General features: G+C 38.2%; 1 protein-coding gene across 2 annotated transcripts in view; it reads right to left on the minus strand.

Annotated features, from left to right (window-relative positions):
- fbxl17 (F-box and leucine-rich repeat protein 17) overlaps nt 1-21,292 on the minus strand; it is a 684,991-nt gene that overhangs the window by 606,447 nt on the left and 57,252 nt on the right. The gene's annotated exons all lie outside the window — the stretch shown is intronic.

Below are 21,292 nucleotides of genomic sequence, written 5' to 3' on the forward strand. Positions count from 1 at the left end.
GCCACCTTACCTAAAAGGCCAAGAAGAAAGCAGTTTATAATTAACCTCACTATTGAGGGTGCAGTTGTTAGATATTGTATCAGGAATTGCAGAGGTCTGGACCAGCTTGTTCAGTTTTAATCACAGCTCATGACCTCTCATTACAGAGAGCAAGAAAATTAAGATATGGAGCAGTTAAAAAGTTAACCATCTCAGAAAGCCCAGAGTTATTGTCAAGCTCATTAATTTGCCTGGTGTAAACATGAACACAGAATTGTAGTGCTATGATTTTCAATATAATAATATTTGTTAAATTACTTGAAACTTCTAGTTTGCAAAACATATTAAGGCCCCTCATGGAAATATTATTAAATAGATTTTGACATCAAGCTGCTTCAGGAGATATTACAGTGCATGACTAAAACATAGATGAAGAAATTGGTTTAAGGAGTGTCTTCAAAGAAATAAAGAGTAAAAAGAAAGATGGTGAACTTCAGAATGTGATTGACAATGATAAGGTAATTTAATAATTTCCAGGATTGGAAGAGTTGAGAGGACTGCATAGCTGAAGGAGATCAAAGAGACCAAAGGAAACAAACTACTGAAAAGATTACAGGAGAAATAAAAAGAGAAAGACTCAGGGGAATACCAGAATCTGATGAAGAATGTCAAAAGGTACATTCAATATTAGTGCAGCTAACATTAAATTCAATAAGTTAAAGAGCATAAAAGGTCAAACATGTTAAAAACTTAATTTTAAGTGACAGTGAAATTAGAGATAAAATAGTCAAAACATTAAATGAGCACCTAGCCACAAGGATAATACAACATGCTTATTACATTTCCATAGTTCCATAAATTTTCAAATAAATTCCTGATACAATAACTAACAAGATTATTCTTTGACCAGGACAATTATTGGCATCAATGACCTTGCATCAAAAGGTAACAGAATCTGTAAATGACAGACCTAAATGGTAACCACACACTGCATCTTAAAATCAATGAATAGATCACTCTTATGCAGTTACATCTAAAATTGATTTAAAGCTGCTTTACAAGTTTTGACATTCTTTGCGACTTTCCCTTTTTATCTCCACAGTTGTCATTATTAAAACTTCAAAATGCTTTGATACAATAGAAGCAAAATTCACTTTCTTAGTGCATGCATGTTTATTTCTGCTTGAATAATCAATGTCAATGGATTGAATCCTGAAGAATTCTGCCAGTGTAGAAATTCCAATTAAAACCACTAACTTTCAGTCCTAGCGCCTGGATTTCTTTCCCTGCACCATCCAATGTAGAAATATGAGACTTATTAGCAGAACCAGAAGGTCTGGGTTATTATTACCAATAAGGTGTTGCACAAGGTTGGACCTGATGGATGTAAAGCACTAACTCAAAATATAATTTAACCTTAAGGGGATCCTGCACAAGGACTGCCAAGTCCCTTTACACCTCTGATTTTTGAATTTTCTCCCCATTTTCAATTTTTCCCCTTTATTCCTACCAAAGTACATAGCCATACAGTTCCCTACACTATATTCCAACTGCTAATTTCTTTACCCATGCTCTCAATCTAAGTCCTTCTGCAAACTCCCTGCTTCATCAACAACACCTGCTCCTCCACCTATTTACGCATCATCTGCAAACTTGCACCAATTCCATCATCTAAATCATTGACATATAATGTGAAAAGAAGCCGCTCCAACACTGATCCTACGGAACACCACAAGTGACTGGCAGCCAACCAGCCACCTTTATTCCCACTCACTGCTTCCTGCCAGTCAGCCAATCTTCTATCCATGCTAGTTTAAGCCGTTTAAATGGTTCCGCACATTAGATGGGCCGAATGGCCTGTTTCTGTGCTGTACCTTAATAATATTCTATCACTAGTATCTTTCCATTAATACCATGGGCTCTTATCTTGTAAAGCAGCCTTTAAATTCAAAACTTTAAATTGAATGTTTTTGACATGAACGAAATTTAATATTAAAAAAGAAATCATAAAGTTAAAATTGTTAACACACTGATAATACGTTAAATAACTTAAACTTTCATAATAAATTGTTGCTTACCTTTTTTAAATAATTTCACTGTACTTATGAAACTACATATATATGAACTACATATACCTGTTTATGAAACAGACTGAACTCTCAGTCTGTTCTCAGAGCAAGAGTTCTGTTTCATAAATAGGTAAAAACGTTGAATTTTGCACTGCCTGGTTGGACTCCAGAAATCACGCTCGCGGCCGTGATTTTCTTCAACATGTTTCCAGTGGCATTATGCATAGGAAGCCAAGAACATTAATAAAATTTCTGACAACCCAATCATGATTTGGATATAATGTCTGAAACTTATTTGAATTTTTCCCGTCTTTCAGGTAATGCATCAATGCTTTTGTTTCGTACCATCTCTACTCCTTTTGAAGTTGCTTTTTTATTTCAACATATCAAAAATTGCATCAGGCTACTCCAGGTAGTTTGCAAATTAGTGGACAGCCTGTTGGCAGAAATAGCCCATGATGTCCAGCACATGCAACTTAATCTATGTCCTTCAATGTAATACATTAATATATGGACTGAAAATTTTAATAACTTTTTGTTGAGGATTAGCACTTATTGCTTTTATTATTCTGCTAGCCTTAAAGCTTCATCTTAAACTTGTCTAATAGGTTAAAACTGACCTTATCAGTCAATACAACTGCTTTCCCACTGTCATTAATTTTGGCAAGATGAAAATTGTGTAATTAAGTTATTTTATTGTAACACAAAATAGCAATTGCGCAAGATAAATTCAGGGGTAAATGTACACTTTAATTCAACGTACTGATTGGAAGCTTTCAGATAATCAGATGTGCAGGAAAAAATGCTGATTTCAAGGCTGAGAACCAATTTACTGATGGTCAGTAATGCTACTTGTTGATTTATCCTTCTCTGTCTACCACTGAATAAATTCCCATCAAATAAAATCCTTAAAGTGAGGATACAGATCCTGCACAGCTTATGAATGCCTGACTTATGGACACCCCAAACATATGAACAAGCATTTGAAAGACAGCAGAATGGATGGGGCTGCAGGCATCTTCTGCCAGGTGCAAATGAGGCATTTCCACATGCCTTCTCTCTCATTCCCACCACCAACTAATAGATAGGAGGCTGGGTCGATCCAAGAAGAGCTGGAATGCTCAGCAGACTCACTCACTTACTGAGTCAGTGAGGCTAGCTGGCAGCTTACTTCCTGTGCCTGCTCACTCTTCCATCTGCTCATTCCCGACTTATGAATGATTCTAAGCAATGGAACCCTGTGTTACGCTGAGTTAACCTGTTGAGTTTGGCTGCAGATAGAGAAATGTCAAAGGCAGCAGATTTTTCATTCATGATTTGTAGTCTTAAATTGGCTTAAATCTTATTAATTGGATCAAGGATGCTTCCAAATGCAAAGCAACAATGAAAATGCATTCACGAGGAAATCTGCAGATGCTGGAAATTCAAGCAACACACACAAAATGCTGGTGGAACACAGCAGGTCAGGCAGCATCTATAGGGAGAAGCGCTGTCTACGTTTCGGGCCGAAACCCTTCGTCAGGACTCGTCAATGAAAGTGCATCGTTCAAAATAAAGTAACTTACTGGGAATTAGTAATAATTTTCAACCTAGGTACAGTACTGAGTAAATTCAAGACAAACATCAAGACAATTATAAGCATTAATGATAATCATAGATACTGGGGAAGTGTAAAATGAAAATTCAGCTATAGTTTTGAGTTGTGGCACAGGTTAGAAGAGCTGAATGGCATACACCTGCACCAACTTCTTGTAACATAATACATGATTTTTTGAAGCTCTGTTGGACAGTGCCTAAAGGAAGGCATAGATGCGTTGTTAAATTTTCCAGAACAATGATTCCTTTACCACTGCATCGTGGGATAAAGCTGAATGGTGCTCCACCATGTTCACACAAGCAGTTATTGCAATGAGAAAGGAAGACATGGTGGATAAAGGAAAGCACTGGTATCCTAGCAACCATTGTGGATAGCAATGAGACACAATGCTACAAGAATTTATTTATCTAAAAAAATGAAAACAGTCAGACAGAAAACGAATGGAAAGTCTGAAAAAGAGAAACCTTTTTTTTATTTACCCATTTGATTTTTTGACCTTTTACAGCATTTGGAGAACAAATAGGAAAGAAATTCATCCCATATGATATAGATCATCATCATTGTTTAAGCCTATTTGAGAACAATAAAAATGTGTTAAAATTGTATAATGTATGGATATGCTTACATAACTTGAGCTAATTTACATCACAACTAACTCCTAAATGTGTTTGAGGGGCCCAGATAATTCTCTTGTATGATAAAATGCTATCCATTTTATTTTGTTCATTACAACATAAGATAGAACTATAAATCATTCAGACAAGATCAATGCTTCTGAAATTAAAAATAAGGATATTAACGTCAAATTTTTATGGTCCTATATAATCCTTTTAGTCAAATTTCTTTTAGTAATTGCTGAAACAGATAAAAACATGGCCAGTGCTGGAAATCTGAAAAATCCATAATGCAGAAATATGCAGTAATATGTCAGCATCTGCAAACATGTAAGTAATTAAGACCCATCCCCAATATTGATTCAAGGAAGATGCAACATCCAAAAAGTTAAGCTGTTTTATTTTTGTTACAAACTCTAGTAAGTGCACCACAATGCTGGTTGATCCAGTATTACACAGGGCATTACTAGCCAATCTGTACTAACACATTTTAAAAATACAATGATTCGCAAAACGCTGATAATGAATTAATTCCCATGATAAATATTTGCTGATTTTAAAACCTTCTTCAGAGTTGATTATTACGGTATGTCCTAAAGCCATTTGCTGTAACTGCACCCTGTGTTTCATACTGGGAATTTGCTGTGCAGTTACAATTCTGAGAGAGAAAAATACCTATTCAAAGTGTGGGATGATCCAATATATAAAGCAGAAATTCAAATATTTAACACCTCAATTCAGTAAAACAAAGAAAACTGTGGTAGTCAAAAACTTGAACACAAAACTGGTGTTGTAAAAATATGCAGAGTAACTTTGACTCGCATTCTCAACTAACTATTTTCATCGGATTAACAACTCAAATCACAACATTTCAAACAATGAATGCATCTAGGTGAATAGACATAATGTTTAATTCATATAAATTACATTAATATTTCTATTTGAACTATCTGCGCTAATCAGTAGAAAAATATACTAAAATACACAGCAACTAGTAGCAAATCCACGACAAACTAATGGAAGTTTTTATTTTTAACTTTCAAAGATGATTTCAAGAATTAGATTCTAAACTATAGAACATAATTGTATCACTTGTCAGCTCCTCCAAATCTAGAAAACAATAATCTCTATCCGAAAAGCACCTCGGAAATAGACCTGACATCCCCCTTTTTGAGAATTCATCATAAATAGAAAGACAATTTCCTCTTCAAAGGACCATGTCTAAAGCCAAGCAAGGTCCATGGCTAAATCAAAGGAGCAACTGCATCGATGCTTATTATCTATGTGAGTTACCAAACAGCCACCTGCTGTCTCCTCTCAAGTGTTTCCTCAATGGAGCAATAGCCTTTGACCTTCATTTTGAAAGAAACTGCTAGCAACTTTCATTTTACAAAAGGACTTGTTCGTATACAATCACGCTTACACACTTCATTAACAAATGCAAATCCATAATTAATAATTCATGCTTAACTATGCGGCTAATTTTTGAACGCACCTATTAGCAACTGTTAGAAACAGCACCATTGAAATAGTTTATTTTTTATGCTTTGATCTTGATTTTTAATTATTAGAACTACACCTAATTCTACAGTTTCTGAATATATTTTAACATGCAGAAAATTATGTGATAGATATGAAATAACATATGTACTGGCATGCTGAGAACATTTACATACAAAGAGCTGCTCAACATACTTCAGAACAACTGAATATCAAAATCATTCAAATAGAAAGACAAATATCATTCCAACCAGTTTTATTGCTAGTAAACAGGTGCTCTCCGGTGACTAACTATTCAGTATCAAAGCTGCAATTCAAAATATATTGCCAATGGCAACTCTTCACTTCTTGTATCACAGAGTTCTCCAAGCATCTTCTATATGCAACCCTGATGTAATCTCAAATTTCTTAATCCCATCTCTCAATGCCAAATGCATCACAAAATACCTAAGAACTTAAGAATTAGAAATAGAACCATGCCATTTGAACCCTCATGTCTAGTCCAGCAATCAGTAGCTCATAGCTGATCTTCACCTCTCTGCAGTGTTCCAAAACTGATAGATAGATACTTTATTGATCCCAAAGGAAATCACGGTGTCACAATAGCATTACAAGTGCAGAGATATACAAGTATTAAAAAAGTAAGAAAGAATAAATATAAGTTACCTTAAAAATAAGATGTACAAGGTTTACAAGTCAAAGATTACAAGATCACTTCCCAAGCTATAGGTTAATTCATTACAGAGCCTGATAGCCAAGAGTAAGAATGATCTCATATAGCACTTTTGGAGCAACACAGTTGTCTTAGATTTATACTAATGTGCTCCTCTGCTCATGGGGTGAGAAACATTATCCAGAACTGCCAGGATTTTCTGGAGGATCCTTTGTTCTACAACCTCCTACAACATCTTCAGAAGTTTTCTGATGACTCTGCCATAGTTGGATGCATCAGCAAGGGAGATGAGGCTGAGTACAGGGCTACGGTGGGAAACTTTGTCACATGGTGTGAGCAGAATCATCTGCAGCTTAACGTGAAAAAGACTAAGGAGCTGGTGGTGGACCTGAGGAGGGTTAAGGCACCAGTGACCCATTTCCATCCAAGGGGTCAGTGTGGACATGGTGGAGGATTACAAATACCTGGGGATACGAATTGACAATGAACTGAACTGGTCAAAGAACACTGAGGCTGTCTACAAGAAGGGTCAGAGCTCCCTCTATTTCCTGAGGAGATGGAGGTCCTTTAACATCTGCCAGACGATGCTGAGGATGTTCTACGAGTCTGTGGTGGCCAGTGCTATCATGTTTGCTGTTGTGTGCTGGGGCAGCAGGCTAAGGGTAGCAGACACCAACAGAATCAACAAACTCATTCGTAAGGCCAGTGATGTTGTTGGAGTGGAACTGGACTCTCTGACGGTGGTGTCTGAAAAGAGGATGCTGTACAAGTTGCATGCCATATTGGACAATGACTCCCATCCACTCCATAATGTTCTGGTTAGGCACAGGAATACATTCAGCCAGAGACTCATTCCACTGAGATGTAACACTGAGCGTCAAAGGAAGTCATTCCTGCCTGTGGCCATCAAACTTTACAACTCCTCCCTCGGAGTGTCAGACACCCTGAGCCAATAGTCTGGTCCTGGACTTATTTCCACTTGGCATGATTAACTTATTATTATTTAATTGTTTATGGCTTTATATTGCTATATTTCTACACTATTCTTGGTTGGTGCAGCTGGAACGAAACCCAATTTCCCTCGGGATCAATAAAGTATGTCTGTCTGTCTCCAGTATGTCCAGTTTGACTCCTGTGATGTAACCAGTCAATACATGCTCCACCATATAAGCTCAAAGTTTTAGATGCCATGCCAAATCCTCACAAACTGCTAGTAAACTAGAGGCGCTGCTGAGCTTTCTTCATAATTGCACTTGCATGCTGGGCCCAGGATAGATCCTCTGAATTGATAACACCAAGGATTTTAAAGTTGCTGATCCTCTCCACCTCTGATCATCTGATGAGCAACAGCTCATGGACCTCCAGTTTCCTCCTTAAGCCAATGATTAACTCCTTGGTCTTGTTGACAGAGTAGGAGATTGTTGCTGTGGCACCACGCAGTTGGATTTTCAATTTCCATCCTACATGCTGATTCATTACTACCTTTGATTCAGCCTACGACAGTGGTGTCATCAGCAAACTTAAATATGGCATTAGAGTTGTGCCACACAGGCATAAGTGTAAAACAAATAGAGCAGGGGGCTGAGCATGCAGCCTTGTGGTGCACCTGTGCTGATGGGGTTTGTGGAGGAGATGCCGCTGTCAATCCAAGCTGTCTAAGGCCTGCAGTAAGGAAATCGATGAACCAATTGCTCAAGGAAGCCAAGGTCTACAAGCTTATTGATTAGTTTTTGAGGGGGTGATAGCATTGAATCCCAAGCTGTGGTTGATAAAGAGCATCCTAACATATGTTTCTTTGCTGTCCAGATGTTCCAGGGTTGAGTGAAGAGTTATCTACCTTTCAAGGGTTTTGTATCATTCAATGAAATCACTTATTATTCATTGGCCAGTCTGCTTGATCGTTTCTCACATGATAAAATATTCTTTCCAGGAATTAATCAGGTAAATCTGCCTCCCTCTATTGCTAGTGCAACCTTCCTGAATTAGAGTGACCAGACCAATACACAATACTCCAGGCGTTCCCCCAAGAACCTATGTAATTTCAGTAGGATATCCATCCCCTTACACTCAAATTCTATTACAGTAATGGTCAATGTACTGTTGTGTTGCTAACTGCTAGGTACATTCACGTGATAAATGTCAGCAATTTATGTGCAAGTACACCCAAATCTAATAGAATGCCAAAAAAAAATCAACTTTCCACTATTTGAAAACAAAACACAACTATTTTGATTTATCTTAAGTCCAAACAGATAACCTCATATTTTTCTCTGGAATTCACTTTGCCTGTCTCTATCTCTCTTAGGTCTATCTGCATCCTCTTCACCTCTCACACTACTACCCAGCTTTTGTATCATCAGGAAACTTGGGAGATAGTACAAATGGTCATACAGAAGATTATAATAATCCTTTTTTAAAATTTCCATCTGGAGGTAAATAAATCAAACAGATGAAAAATAAGCCCGAGAAGAGAAATGCGAAGTATTTTTTTCCATTTTGGATATTTTTCCAACATTGGTCAGAAGGTGAAGGTGATCACACTATACTAAAAGAAGCCAAGGTTTAATCTGTGCATCTTTTAATTGTGCCAACTAGTGATAGAAAAACAAATTCATATTTTACATGAACACAATGTAGTTAGATGCTACAGATGCTGTAAATCCAAAGCAACACACACAGAATGCTGGAGTAACTCAGCAGGCCAGGCAGCATCTATGGAAAAGAGTAAACTGTCGACGTTTTGCGCCGAGATCCTTCACCAGGAATCACATTTTACACTTATCTTTATAATTAAATGGCTAACCTAGTTAAGATTATGAATAATAAGATATCTCCAAGAATATAAAACGCATTAACAATTCACTAGCAGCAAAGCTCAAAGTATAAAGCTAATGCTTCCTTGGCTTCTCAAGACCAACACTGCTGATTGTTGAACTTTGCTGATACATACACTCCCTCTTCTGGCCTATGCATTTCTCTGTTCTACTATGAGAATTTTTAAAAAGCACAGATGATACCATCTACAAAATGCAATACTTTACAGAGATCAAAATACCACAGCCACTTCAAAAATTACCAATCAACCTAAATATTTTCCAATCGCTATGTTTTTACTCATGAGAACAGGGCATCATTCAATTGTTGCATTCTCTCACACCATCCACCTTTCCTTAACTACCGTACTATCTTAATACAGACATAACAATTAAAACAGCATTTGTTATATAAATGTCAAGCGATGCTCATTTAAAAAATAGCTTACTTGTGTCTCTTAAAACATCAGAACATCCATTAATACTTTAATGACAATCAAGTACATTTGAAGCTAATATTGCAATACAGAAAAACACTGCAGCTGAAATGCAAACCAAGGCCAACAGGCAGTAATAAGAAAATGTCCCCTTGATATGCTTTAGTGATGTTATTGATGCGTGCATTTTCACCAGAACATTGGAAGACCACATTCAGCCATTCTTTATACAGAGCATGAAATATTTTACCTACATGTGTCATGAGAAACCATGTTCATTTTAACACATTCTTCCATAAATTAACCTTTAATAGTACAGTAGTTTCTGTCAAAAGTTCAATAAAATAGCAAGTCACTGAAATAAACTTACCACTTTTTGATTCAGGGCAGAAACACACTTTGAGATAATCTGGTTTAGTGCATATTCAAGAAGAAATGTGAGTCTAGTGTAATATAGTAACTCTTTTGTACTTATCAACTGGAGTAGGCCTGTGAAATTATGACACATTTTCCAACACTGTCCCTGTAAATGGGACTTGTCTGGAGGAGATTATTTCCATACAATTCTATCTCCTTTCAGAAAATCTTATACTCCCTCCCTGCTTCATGGCAATTTGTGCAATAAAGTTAGAAGAGACTGGAAATTTGAGAAACAGGTTGTTTTAATTAATTGTTTATAATCAGAGTGGAAAGTGGGAGAGGGGCCCAGCAATGAAGATTTAGGAACTTCTGTTTCCATATGTTCATCTGCAAACAACTTAAAATGGGAAAAAGAACTTTCATGAGAAAATATGTGATTTCACTGTAGTTTGCAGATTCTGATCTTCTATTTCTTGTTTGCCTTAAATTACTTCGCTGCATGATAGCCTGCACAACACAGAGGAAGAAGACTAGGAACTTAAGTGAAGCTTGGCAGAGATTGATGACAAATGAAATGCAAAAATTGTTTGCTATATAGTATCATTAGCTGAACCTCAATTGACTGGTTTGGATGTAACTTAACCTCTTTAATGCACACTGACTGTTTTTCTCTCTGCCCGAAACAGCACTTTAAATGACAACTTAATATTAGATCATAATGGTAGTGAAAATGTAAGGGTAAGGGTAGTCTAAAATGGTGAGAACTCTGTACAATTTCTTTTCATGATATTCCCTCCACAAGATCAAAGATATCACCCAAGAAATGTTTCTTCTAAGTAATATGTCTGCAGAACAGCCAGTCTCTCTCTTAACAAGTAACAAATGCTATTAAAAATAATGTATTTGCTTCAGAGCTAAAAGCAACAGTGCACATGCAAAATATTTGGGGTTTTAGTTCTTTTAATATATCTATAGGATTCAATTGTTCAAACAATTGTTTTCAGATGGTGATGAAAAGGCATTTGGGAGTGCAATAGATTGGTTGGTTGAGTGATACTCAACATCAGTACAACCAAGGAACTGATTGTGGACTTCAGTAAAGGGAAAGGTAAAAGAACACATGTCAGTCCTCATCAAGGGGTCAATAGTGGAAAGGATGAGCTGATTTGAGTGTGTCAACATCTCTGAAGATCTATCCTGGACCCAACATATTGATGCAATTACAAAGAAGGCATGCCAGCAGCTATATTTCATTTAAAAATTTGGTATGTCACCAAAGATTCTAGCAAATTTCTACTGATGTACTGTGGAGAATATTTTAAATTGTTACATCACTGTCTGGAATGGAGGGGCCACTGCACAGGATCGGGAAAAACTGCGAAGGGTTGTAACTCAGCCAGCTCCAACATGGGCACTAGCCTCCCCACCATCAAGGATATCTTCAAAAGGCAATGTCTCAAAAGGGGGCATCAGTCATCAAGGACTCGCACCACACATGACGTGCCCTCTTTTCATTACCATCGGAGAGGAGGTACAGGAACCCAAAGACACACACTCAACATTTAAGCAATAGCTTCTTCCCCTCCACCATCAGATTTCTAAACCCATGAAAACCTGTCTTACTTTGCTCCTTTTATCTACTTATTTTATATGAAACTCCTTTTTATTGGACGTTTCTAGATTTGCAGCTCATTAGTCACTCGCAAAACGGCACTGGCCTCAGCGGTGAGAAAACCACCTTTCACAGACTCTGTACGTCTAGGGTCAATATGACTTAGGTCCCACCAAAACCAGGAGGTTGGGATATCTCACCAACCCGGACCCCGATCTGAGCGAATACTTTGTTAATGCTGGCCACTTGCAATTACCCATCAACAAGAAATAATAGATTGTACACTGCATACAATTATAATGAAAGTATATTTTCAAATTTCAGCTTTATCGAACAGTTGGTAGGAAAGAAAACGAAAAAAATAATAAAAAGGGTCCATTACAGTTAACCCAGTCAAATGTGTACATAAGTTGGAGCTCATCTTAAAGTTGTCTTTAACTCATGCACTGGACACGGTCTGTGTAAAAGCACAGACCACCTTTCAACTATTGCTCGAAATCCATTTCAAACAAATGAGCTCCCCAATGGGAATATCAGTCCATCCTTCTTCAAGCCATTCATCTACAGAAAGCAGCTGCTGCAATTGGGATGGGATCTTCAGCCATCTTCCCTCCTGTCTTCTCCCAGCTCCTGTCAAAGAGACCTCAACCCACACAAGAGTCCATTACCAAAATCCTCTCTGCCTAGCGTTCTCCAGAGCCTTCTCCCAATTCCACCACCCTGATTGGATGACACTACATTCCTAAACATGAACATCACAACCCCTTATCTATAGCTCAAACATCCTGAAAGCAGAACAGACACCCTTTGAGACTGCTCAAATAAAGTACCTACAGCATTGCAGTAAAAATGTTAACCAGGGCATCATACTCTCTCCCCACCAAAAATAGTCATGTCCTCATGACTTTGAAATTTATCAAGCCATCATTTATAGCACACTTTTGAAAAGAATTTTGTAATGTCAGGACCTCCAATCCATTTGTAAAAGGTAATGACATATTTCACTAGGAGTATACACCCAACACTCTGTTGCCCCAGTGCATCATAGGCCAGCATATTTGTGGGGTTTCCTGACTCTTTGAGACCTCCTTATCCCATTTTTGGCTCCTCCAGGTTCAACCACCACTTGTGACCCTTCCTGTCTACTAGAGGGTGACTCCCCACTCGTGTCTTCCAGTGGCAATGGTCCTCCTGCTCCATGACTGAAATGAACTTCCTTCAGTTAAAGCAGGTGCTGCCAAACATCTTCAACCTCCGCTGATGCCAGCATCAGACTCATCACTAGAAAAGGCAACTTTGCCTACCAACAGCTTCTCAGTTCATTTCCTTTTCCATTCCTTAGGCATTTTGGCAAATTTAGGGGTTCCTGTCACTCTAGCTACTCCTCCCGGATGTAACATGACAGGTTTAGACTGGGTGTACCACACTGTTCCCTGTTTCTGCTCATCATCCTGCTTAGGAGGAACTTGCACCTTCTCAAAAGCAGCTCTGAACACAGGGTAAATGGACAAAGTTTTCAAAAAGTTATCTCCATTTCTCTCCTTCTGGGCTCCCACGTCTTCTCACAACTGGAGTATTCGTTCCCACAAGAATAGAAGCAACACCCTTTTCAACTGCATCTGGGCAGATCAACAGTGGTGTGTCAATCGTCTCAGTTACTCCAACATCTGCTTCTGAAAACTCCAGTTTCAACGACAAGTCACCATCGTATGGATACTCATCAGTACTGAGGCCCCGAATCTCAAGGATATCGCTTGGTGTCCATTGTAAATGCATCAAATACCAGCTGTAAAAGGATCTATAAAGCAAAGTAACTTGAGAAACTGTGTCTAGCATGGCTCTAGCATAAACACCTTCAATTCGTATGAATACATCAGAGATCTAAACCTTCAGGAATCATGTTTTGTACTTTAGTATTTGCCTTCATACAGTGATAGATTCAGATTCAGATTTCAGTTTATTGTCATTTAGAAACCACAAATGCAATGCAGTTAAAAAATGAGACAACGTTCCTCCAGAATGATATCACAAAAGCATATGACAAAACAGACTACACCAGAAAATCCACATAACATTTGGCAATCCCCAATCCAGAGTCTGGAGAGGCTGCTGCATATTAATATCGCGCTACCATCTTAGCGTGTTCCCCGGAAAGGAGCTCCAAACCTACCAGACAAAACAAGACCAAAAACTAAAGCTACAAGACCTACACAAAACCACATAGTTACAACAGTGCAAACAATAGCATAATTGATCCAAAAAAAAAGACCATGGGCACAGTAAAAATAGTCCAAAGATGTTAAAAGACTATAAGTTTGAAAGAAACCATCACACAGTTTTCACAAGTCCTCAGGATCCCGATTGACTCATCATCCCACGCCGGCAGCAAAAGGGAATACCCCCACTTCCACGGCACCGCCCAACTCAGCCTGGCAGACGCAGCACACAATGAAAGCTCCGTCGAACCCAGCCTCGCAGACGCAGCACACAGTGAAAGCGACCTGACCTCAGCGGATTCCGAGTCCATCGAACCTCCGACCATCCCCTCTGGCACAGCTTCTCCGAGCACCATCCTCTGCCGAGCGTATAGGAACATATCCTTTCCAAAACACCAGGCTTTTCCTTTACTGGATCCCTCCGTAGTTTTACTTCTTTTCTTCTCTGATTAACTGCTGATTTACTTTCCGAAGATTTCTGTCCTTCACACTCCCACTTGAAATGTCCACCTTCTCCACAGTTGTAACAGAAAATACCAGTCGCTTCCCTGGTCAAGGGACCCCCCATTCAGTTGTCCTTTGCCTCAGTACGTCCCACCAGTGGGCCTGGCTTCTTATCAGCATTGTCAGCATTGTCATGCCTGGTGGAAGCACCAACCAATATCATCCGAAATACCTTGATCCTCAGATCTTTCACAACATCCTGCAAAACCCCTGCTTGTGTGGCATCAGGGATCACTTTAGCAACAGAGGCTACTACTGACAGAGGCCTCCTGCTCCTGCTCCTCCATTGCATTCTCCTCCTCTCTAGTAAGGGTGTCAAAGGTTAAAGGGAGAAGGCAGGAGAATGGGTTCGGGGGGGGAAATAAATAAGCCACGATTGAATGACGGAACAGTCTCAATAGGCGAAATGGCTTAAATCTGCTTCTCTGTCTTATGTTCTTATGTTATTTTTAATCCTAGGCTAATAATTGTCTTCAGTCTACTGGATTTCAGCTGATCCCCCATTTCTATCTCCCAGCCACACAATCAGCAGTTAGCAAAATACTATTACAGCACCAGAAACCTGAGTTCAATTCCCACAGCTGCCTATGAGGAGTTTGTACATTCTCTCCATGACCATGTGGGTTCCTTCAGGTGCTCCGGGCTCCTCCCACATTCCAACAGACAAAAGGGTTAGGAGGTTAATTGGCCACATGGGTGTAACTGGGTGGCACTGGCTCATTGGCCAGAAACCCCTGTTACTGTCTGCACTCCTATATAAATAAATTTCATTCCATTTACATCCTAATTCTGATAATTAACAAGCAATGATAACAAAAAATGGTTCAGGATCCCCTAAGGAAATTAATACATCTTAATTTATGTGATAAAGTTTTGGATAAAGTTTGCATGTGAATACCTAGGGCCCATGACCAAGATCCTCATCTTAAATAGGTTCAATTACAGTGGTATGAAGGTACAGTTATCTGAGGTGGACTGAGTAAATAGGCTGGATGATCAGTGGATCAGCAATGCAGATATTTAAATAGCTAGTTCTTAATACTCAGCAGAATCTTAACCTAATTAGAAAGGTGGATCGCAGGAGAAAAGTGAGCCATCTATGGTTAACAGAAGCCAAGGACAATATTAAAGACTGGAATATAGAAAGTGGTAAAGGTTAGTGGGAGATCAAAGACTGAGAATCTTACAGAACTTGCAGTGAGAGTCTAAAATTGTTAATAGGAGGAGGAAGATTGATTCTGAGAGAAAAATGGCAAGCAATATCAAAGCAAACAATATAGGCTTCCATGGATATATTGTTATGAATGTACCACAGCTCTGAGGGGCCGAAGGGTGCGGGGTAGCCCCCTCCTTTGTGAGAATCACAAGATCACTATTGAGTCAATTCAGGAGACACAGGAAATGAGAGAAAGACATGCAGAATCCACAAAAGGATTAGAATGTGTCCTGGCCTCCGAAAGGCGGACCCACTGATACCGGCTATTGTCTCTTGGAGACGGACTTGTGTATTGCATCCTGGACGATGCAATCAAAGCCCCAGGCAATGAACCAAGGAGGAGGTTGGTGGAGGGATTGCATCATCCCCAACCTGATTGACACCTGAGACCCTGTGAGTCAGGATAAAAAGAGGGTCTGTGGGAACAGCCCCTCAGACGCACCAGAAGAAACACTAGCGATCCCATAATAGCGAAAGCCGGTGGAAGGCCACATGCGTCCGCTTCCATTTGCCCGGAATCGGTGACCTTTGCCACGGAAAAAACGGTTTTTAGCTAACAACAGGGAACTCAACTCTCAACAACTCTCGAAGGATTGACATCATAAACAGAATGGGCAAGTTTTAACCCGTCTCTCTCTCTCCAACAATTGCCACACAGGGTCCCCAATGGCGGCAGCCTGTATGAACTGAACGAACTATATATTTCCATCGGACAATTCATTATCCCCTAGACAACGATACAGCTTATTTCTTATTGATTATTATTATACCCGCGCTTTTAGATTTAGTATTGACGACGTATATTATCTGTGTGTTTGCATTGATATTATTTTTGTGTATTTCTATCAATAAATACTGTTAAAAATAGTACCATCAGACTTCAACGGACCTCTCTATCTTTGCTGGTAAGTGACCCAGTTACGGGGTACGTAACAATATTTAAAAATCTTGGTAGCTACAATAAGGGTTGAACTCCTGAAGAAACCAACATACGTTTCACATAACATCAGATACAGTTATGGTAAAAAAAAATGTAAGACAGCTTGTGGGACACATTTTCAGCCAAGCAGTCAACTGAAAAGTGCTTGAATCTGACTGCATGAGGAGTTCCATGGAGCTCCAACATCTAACTTGTTTTCTAATAATTAACTACATAGAGGAGTAGAGTTCTACAGTACAGAAACGGTTCTTCGACCCATTATGTCGATACAAACACTTTTGCCCATCTCCACCAATCCCATTTGTCTCCATTACATCTATATCCTTCTCTTACTTGCTATTTAAGTGCCAATATAAATGAATCTTAAACATGCTATCTGTCTGCTTCATTCTCTGACATCAAGTTTCAAATACTGAACACTCTCTATGTAACATCTTTCCCCTTAAATACCCTTTAAAACTCTTCCTTTCACCTTAAACCTAAGACCACTTGTTTTTGATACCTCTACCATGGGGGAAGAAAGATTCTGATTATTTACTCTGTTCAAATCCTCTTATATTTTTATTTATCTCTTAAGAGACCAAACCTTGGTCTCCTTCATTCCAAGGAAAATAAACCCAGCCTATCCAATCGCTGTTTGTAGCTAATGTCCTCTAATCCAAGCAAGATGTTTCCACTTGTGGAAGAAACTTGTATAAGACAACATGCTTATGAGATCAGGGGATGTTCAATTAAAACTAAGGTGCCTAAGGATTCATTTTACAGACGAATGTGAATCTTTGAAATTTCCACTACCAGGAGGCTAGGTCATTGGAGGTGAATGAAGAGGAAGCAGGTAATTTTTTGAAAGCCCTTTATCTCTTTCACCAATCAACTTCCAGCTCTTTTCTTCACCCCTCCCTCCTCCCCCAATTTATCACCTTCTACCCTGTACTTCTTCTTCACCTCCCCCCACCTACTTACACTGACTTCTCATTTCTTTTTTCCTGATGAAGGGTCTTGGCCCGAAACGTCAACTGTTTACTCTTTTTCATAGATGCTGCCTGGCCTGCTGAGCTCCTTTTATGTGCATTAATTAGATTGACCTTAGAGTAGGTTAAAAGGTTGGGACAACATCATGGGCAGAAGAGCTGGTTCTGCACTGTACTGTTCACATTAATCACATGCAGGTTGTATAATCACATTGAACTGTCATGCAGGTTTTTGGGGCCAAACAGCTAACTCCTATTTTCTTATCTTCTTTTCTGCTGTGGCCAACAAATTCACTACTTTTCCATGTAATGCTTACTATCCCATAGAAAAGCTTTTAGTCAGCATTATTTTAAACATAATACATCATTTTTTTTCCATTACAGAACCAATTCAATGATGAAATTAGTAAAGTTGTAGTGTTGCATAATGTACTTACAAAACACACTGATAGAGTATACAAAATGCAAAGAAACACTTGTTTTTGTACCGTACATTTTATTCCTGAAGCTTACATTATAAGGCAGTTACTCATTCTCAAACCTAATTACAAATCTCTAGTGACAACACGAGGTGGCAGTAACACAACTGTTGTAAAATAATTGCTTTTATGATAAAGATATCAAAAATGGTTTAAATTTTAAATGGCTAAGAGCCTTTTTTTCCCAATACCAAATCTCATATTTGATGAATCATTTGGCACTAAATGATATAAATGTATTTCTCTCACTCATTTGTAAGTAGGTTTGAAATGTTTATCTTTCTGCCTGTGATTTAAAAGTTTGTTGAAATATCACAAAGCATGTTGGAGTAAATCATAAACATGACAAAATCTACAGATGTCAGAAATCCAGAGCAACACACACTAAATGCTGGAGGAACTCAGCAGATCAGACAGCATCTATAGAAAGAGTAAACAGTCAACATTTCGGGCCAAGAATCTTCATCAGGTCTTGGCCCTGAATGTTGACTATTTACTCTTTTCCATAGATGCTGCCTGGCCTGCTAAGTTCCTCCAACATTTTGTGTGTGTTGCAAGGCATTTTGTAGTTCTTGAATTTATTCATTTTAGTAAAATAATTCTCCTCAGATCAAAACATAATCTAAACCTTAAGAATCAGAAAACATCAGCAGTAAATTAACAATATGGTTTTTAAGATACAGATCAAATATTTGAGAAAAGATTTGAAAGTGGTTTTACAAACTATACTGTATAGCTAAATAAATAAGCGTTTATTGTTGGCTACAACACTAGCTTCTTGATGAAGTTATGTGTGATGCAGGAAACTTGAGACGTTACACAACATGAATGTTTTCTTTTGGGGCAGCAAAATATTGAAGTACTGCCTCTAAGAAAAGTGATTGCTTATGTCATATCATTAATGCAGTTTGCCAACACAGATACTTCAAAGATTAAAATCAGGTTTAACACTTCTTAATTTTTCATGGACAGCTCTCATAATTAAATCAATTAGAATCTTAAAATTAGAAGCCTCAGCATTCAGTGGTCCTTACTAAAATTCTTCCAAGATTAAAATTGATTTTACTATGATCTCCTTTCATCTAATGAATTATCATAACTTAAATAATCAATCACTACCTAAGTACACAAAAATCCCACTTCTAGTTTCTTTAAAGATTAATTGAAATCGATGTATCCAAATCTGGTGAAATTTGGTGTGCAACTCATGATTAAAGAAGATCCAACAGCATTTTAAGCACTGTTGTAGGCCGAATCAAAGGTGGTGACGACTCAGCATATAGGGTGGAGATTGAAAATCTCACTGAGGGCCGTAACAACCACCTCTCACTCAACATCAGTAAGACCAAGGAGATAATTATTGACTTCAGAAGGAAGAAACCAGAGGTTCATGAGCCAGTCATTATCAGAGGATCAGACGTGGAGAGGGTCAGCAACTTTAAATTCCACAGTGTTATTATTTCAGAGGACCTGTCCTGGGCCCAGCACATAAGTGCAACTATGAAGAAAGGACGGCAGCACCTCTACTTCTTTCGGAGTTTGTGAAAGTTCAGCATGAAATCTAAAACTTTGACCAACTTCTATAGATGTTGAGTGGTGAGTATATTGACTAACTGCATCACAGCCTGGTATGAAAACACCAAATCCCTTGAAGGGAAAATCCTACAAAAGTAGACGATATGGCCCAATCCATCACAGGTAAAGTCCTCCCCAGAATTAAGCATATCTACACGAAGCATTGGCATAGGAAAGCAGCATCATCATCAGCTATCCCCACCACCCACATCACACTCTCTTCTCGCTGCTGCCATTGGGAAGAAGATACAGGAACCTCAGGACTCACACCACCAAGTTCAGGAGTCCTCAACCATCAAGCTCTTGAACTAAAGGGGATAATTTAACTCAACATGATTTGCTCCATCATTAAAATATTCCCACAACCCATGGATTCACTTTCAAGGACTTTTCATCTCATGTTCTCAATAGTTATTATTAGTATTTCTTCTTTTTGTATTGGCAGTTTGTTGTCTTTTGCACAATGGTTGAATGTGCAAGTTGTTTTGGTCTTTCATTGATTCTATTATGGTTATTATTCTATTGGGGATTTATTGAGTATGCCCACAAGAAAATGAATATCATGATTGTATATGGTGACATCTATCTATTTTGATAATAAATTTACTTTGAATTTTGAAGAATGGCAATTAAATTTCAGTTCCCCACTTCTCAAAGCGATCTTTAGAGAAAAATGGGCAATCCTTATCAACTCTAACCAAATAATTAATTTATAAATGTTAACTCTAATTTTGTTCTGAAATGACAAATATTCAAAGTGCACAAAAGGATTTGATCAGGTTCATATGTTTGCAACAAGGTATTTTTCTTAAAACATCATTCATAGAAACAAATCTTCACAATTGTTAAAGTAATCATACTCTACAGCACAAAACAATTAAAACATGATTTTCCCAGTGTAACACAAATAAAAGCATGGCGTGATATACTTGTTTATTATCCATAAAGGAAAAACTTACATAACATAATTCTGAGGTAAAAATCGTTGTAAGACTCCAAAATATCCAAAATTTATTCTGTCCAAGACAGCCTTCAGAAAATATTCATGTTTCCAACATAAATCAGGAAGATTTTCCCCACTTGCTCTGACGTATCATGATTACCAACAGAGACATATACTATTCATCCCATGGTTTGATATTTTTAAACAGTATTAATCATAATATTTATGTTAAAAGCCCTAGACATTAGAAGAAATATGTTACCATGTATTGAAAACTAGCCATCACAATGTGTTGGATCCTTTTCAGGCTGGGGAGTTGTAACTAGATGCAAGAGCAGGGGTTTGGAGGGGTATTGTCCAAAGACTAGGCAAAATAATAGTTCAACATGAACTAGATGGGCCAAATGGCCTGTTTCTGTGTTGTAGTGCTCTATGATTCTAATAATTTCCAACATCGGTTCTTGGCCCTTATTTATCTACTATTTACATAAATGACCCAGAGGAAGGAACAAAATGTGAGGTTTCCAAGTTTACCAATGATACAAAAATGGAAGTTCATGTTGTGATAAGAACATTGTCATTCTAAATCAAGGTATAGATAAAGTAAGGTATTAAGTGAATGTCTGCTAAACAATGTTTAAAGTGGGGAGGTGTGAGACCATGCACTTGAGTGGGAGGAATCGTAAAGCAGATTACTATCTAAACGGAAAAGAGATTGCAAACAATTAAAGTTCCGTGATCACAAAAAAATTAGCAGGCAGATCCATTTGTTAATTAAGATAAATAGTATGTTG

This window comes from Hemitrygon akajei, chromosome 2, assembly GCF_048418815.1.
Source record: "Hemitrygon akajei chromosome 2, sHemAka1.3, whole genome shotgun sequence".
Classification (NCBI taxonomy): domain Eukaryota; kingdom Metazoa; phylum Chordata; class Chondrichthyes; order Myliobatiformes; family Dasyatidae; genus Hemitrygon; species Hemitrygon akajei.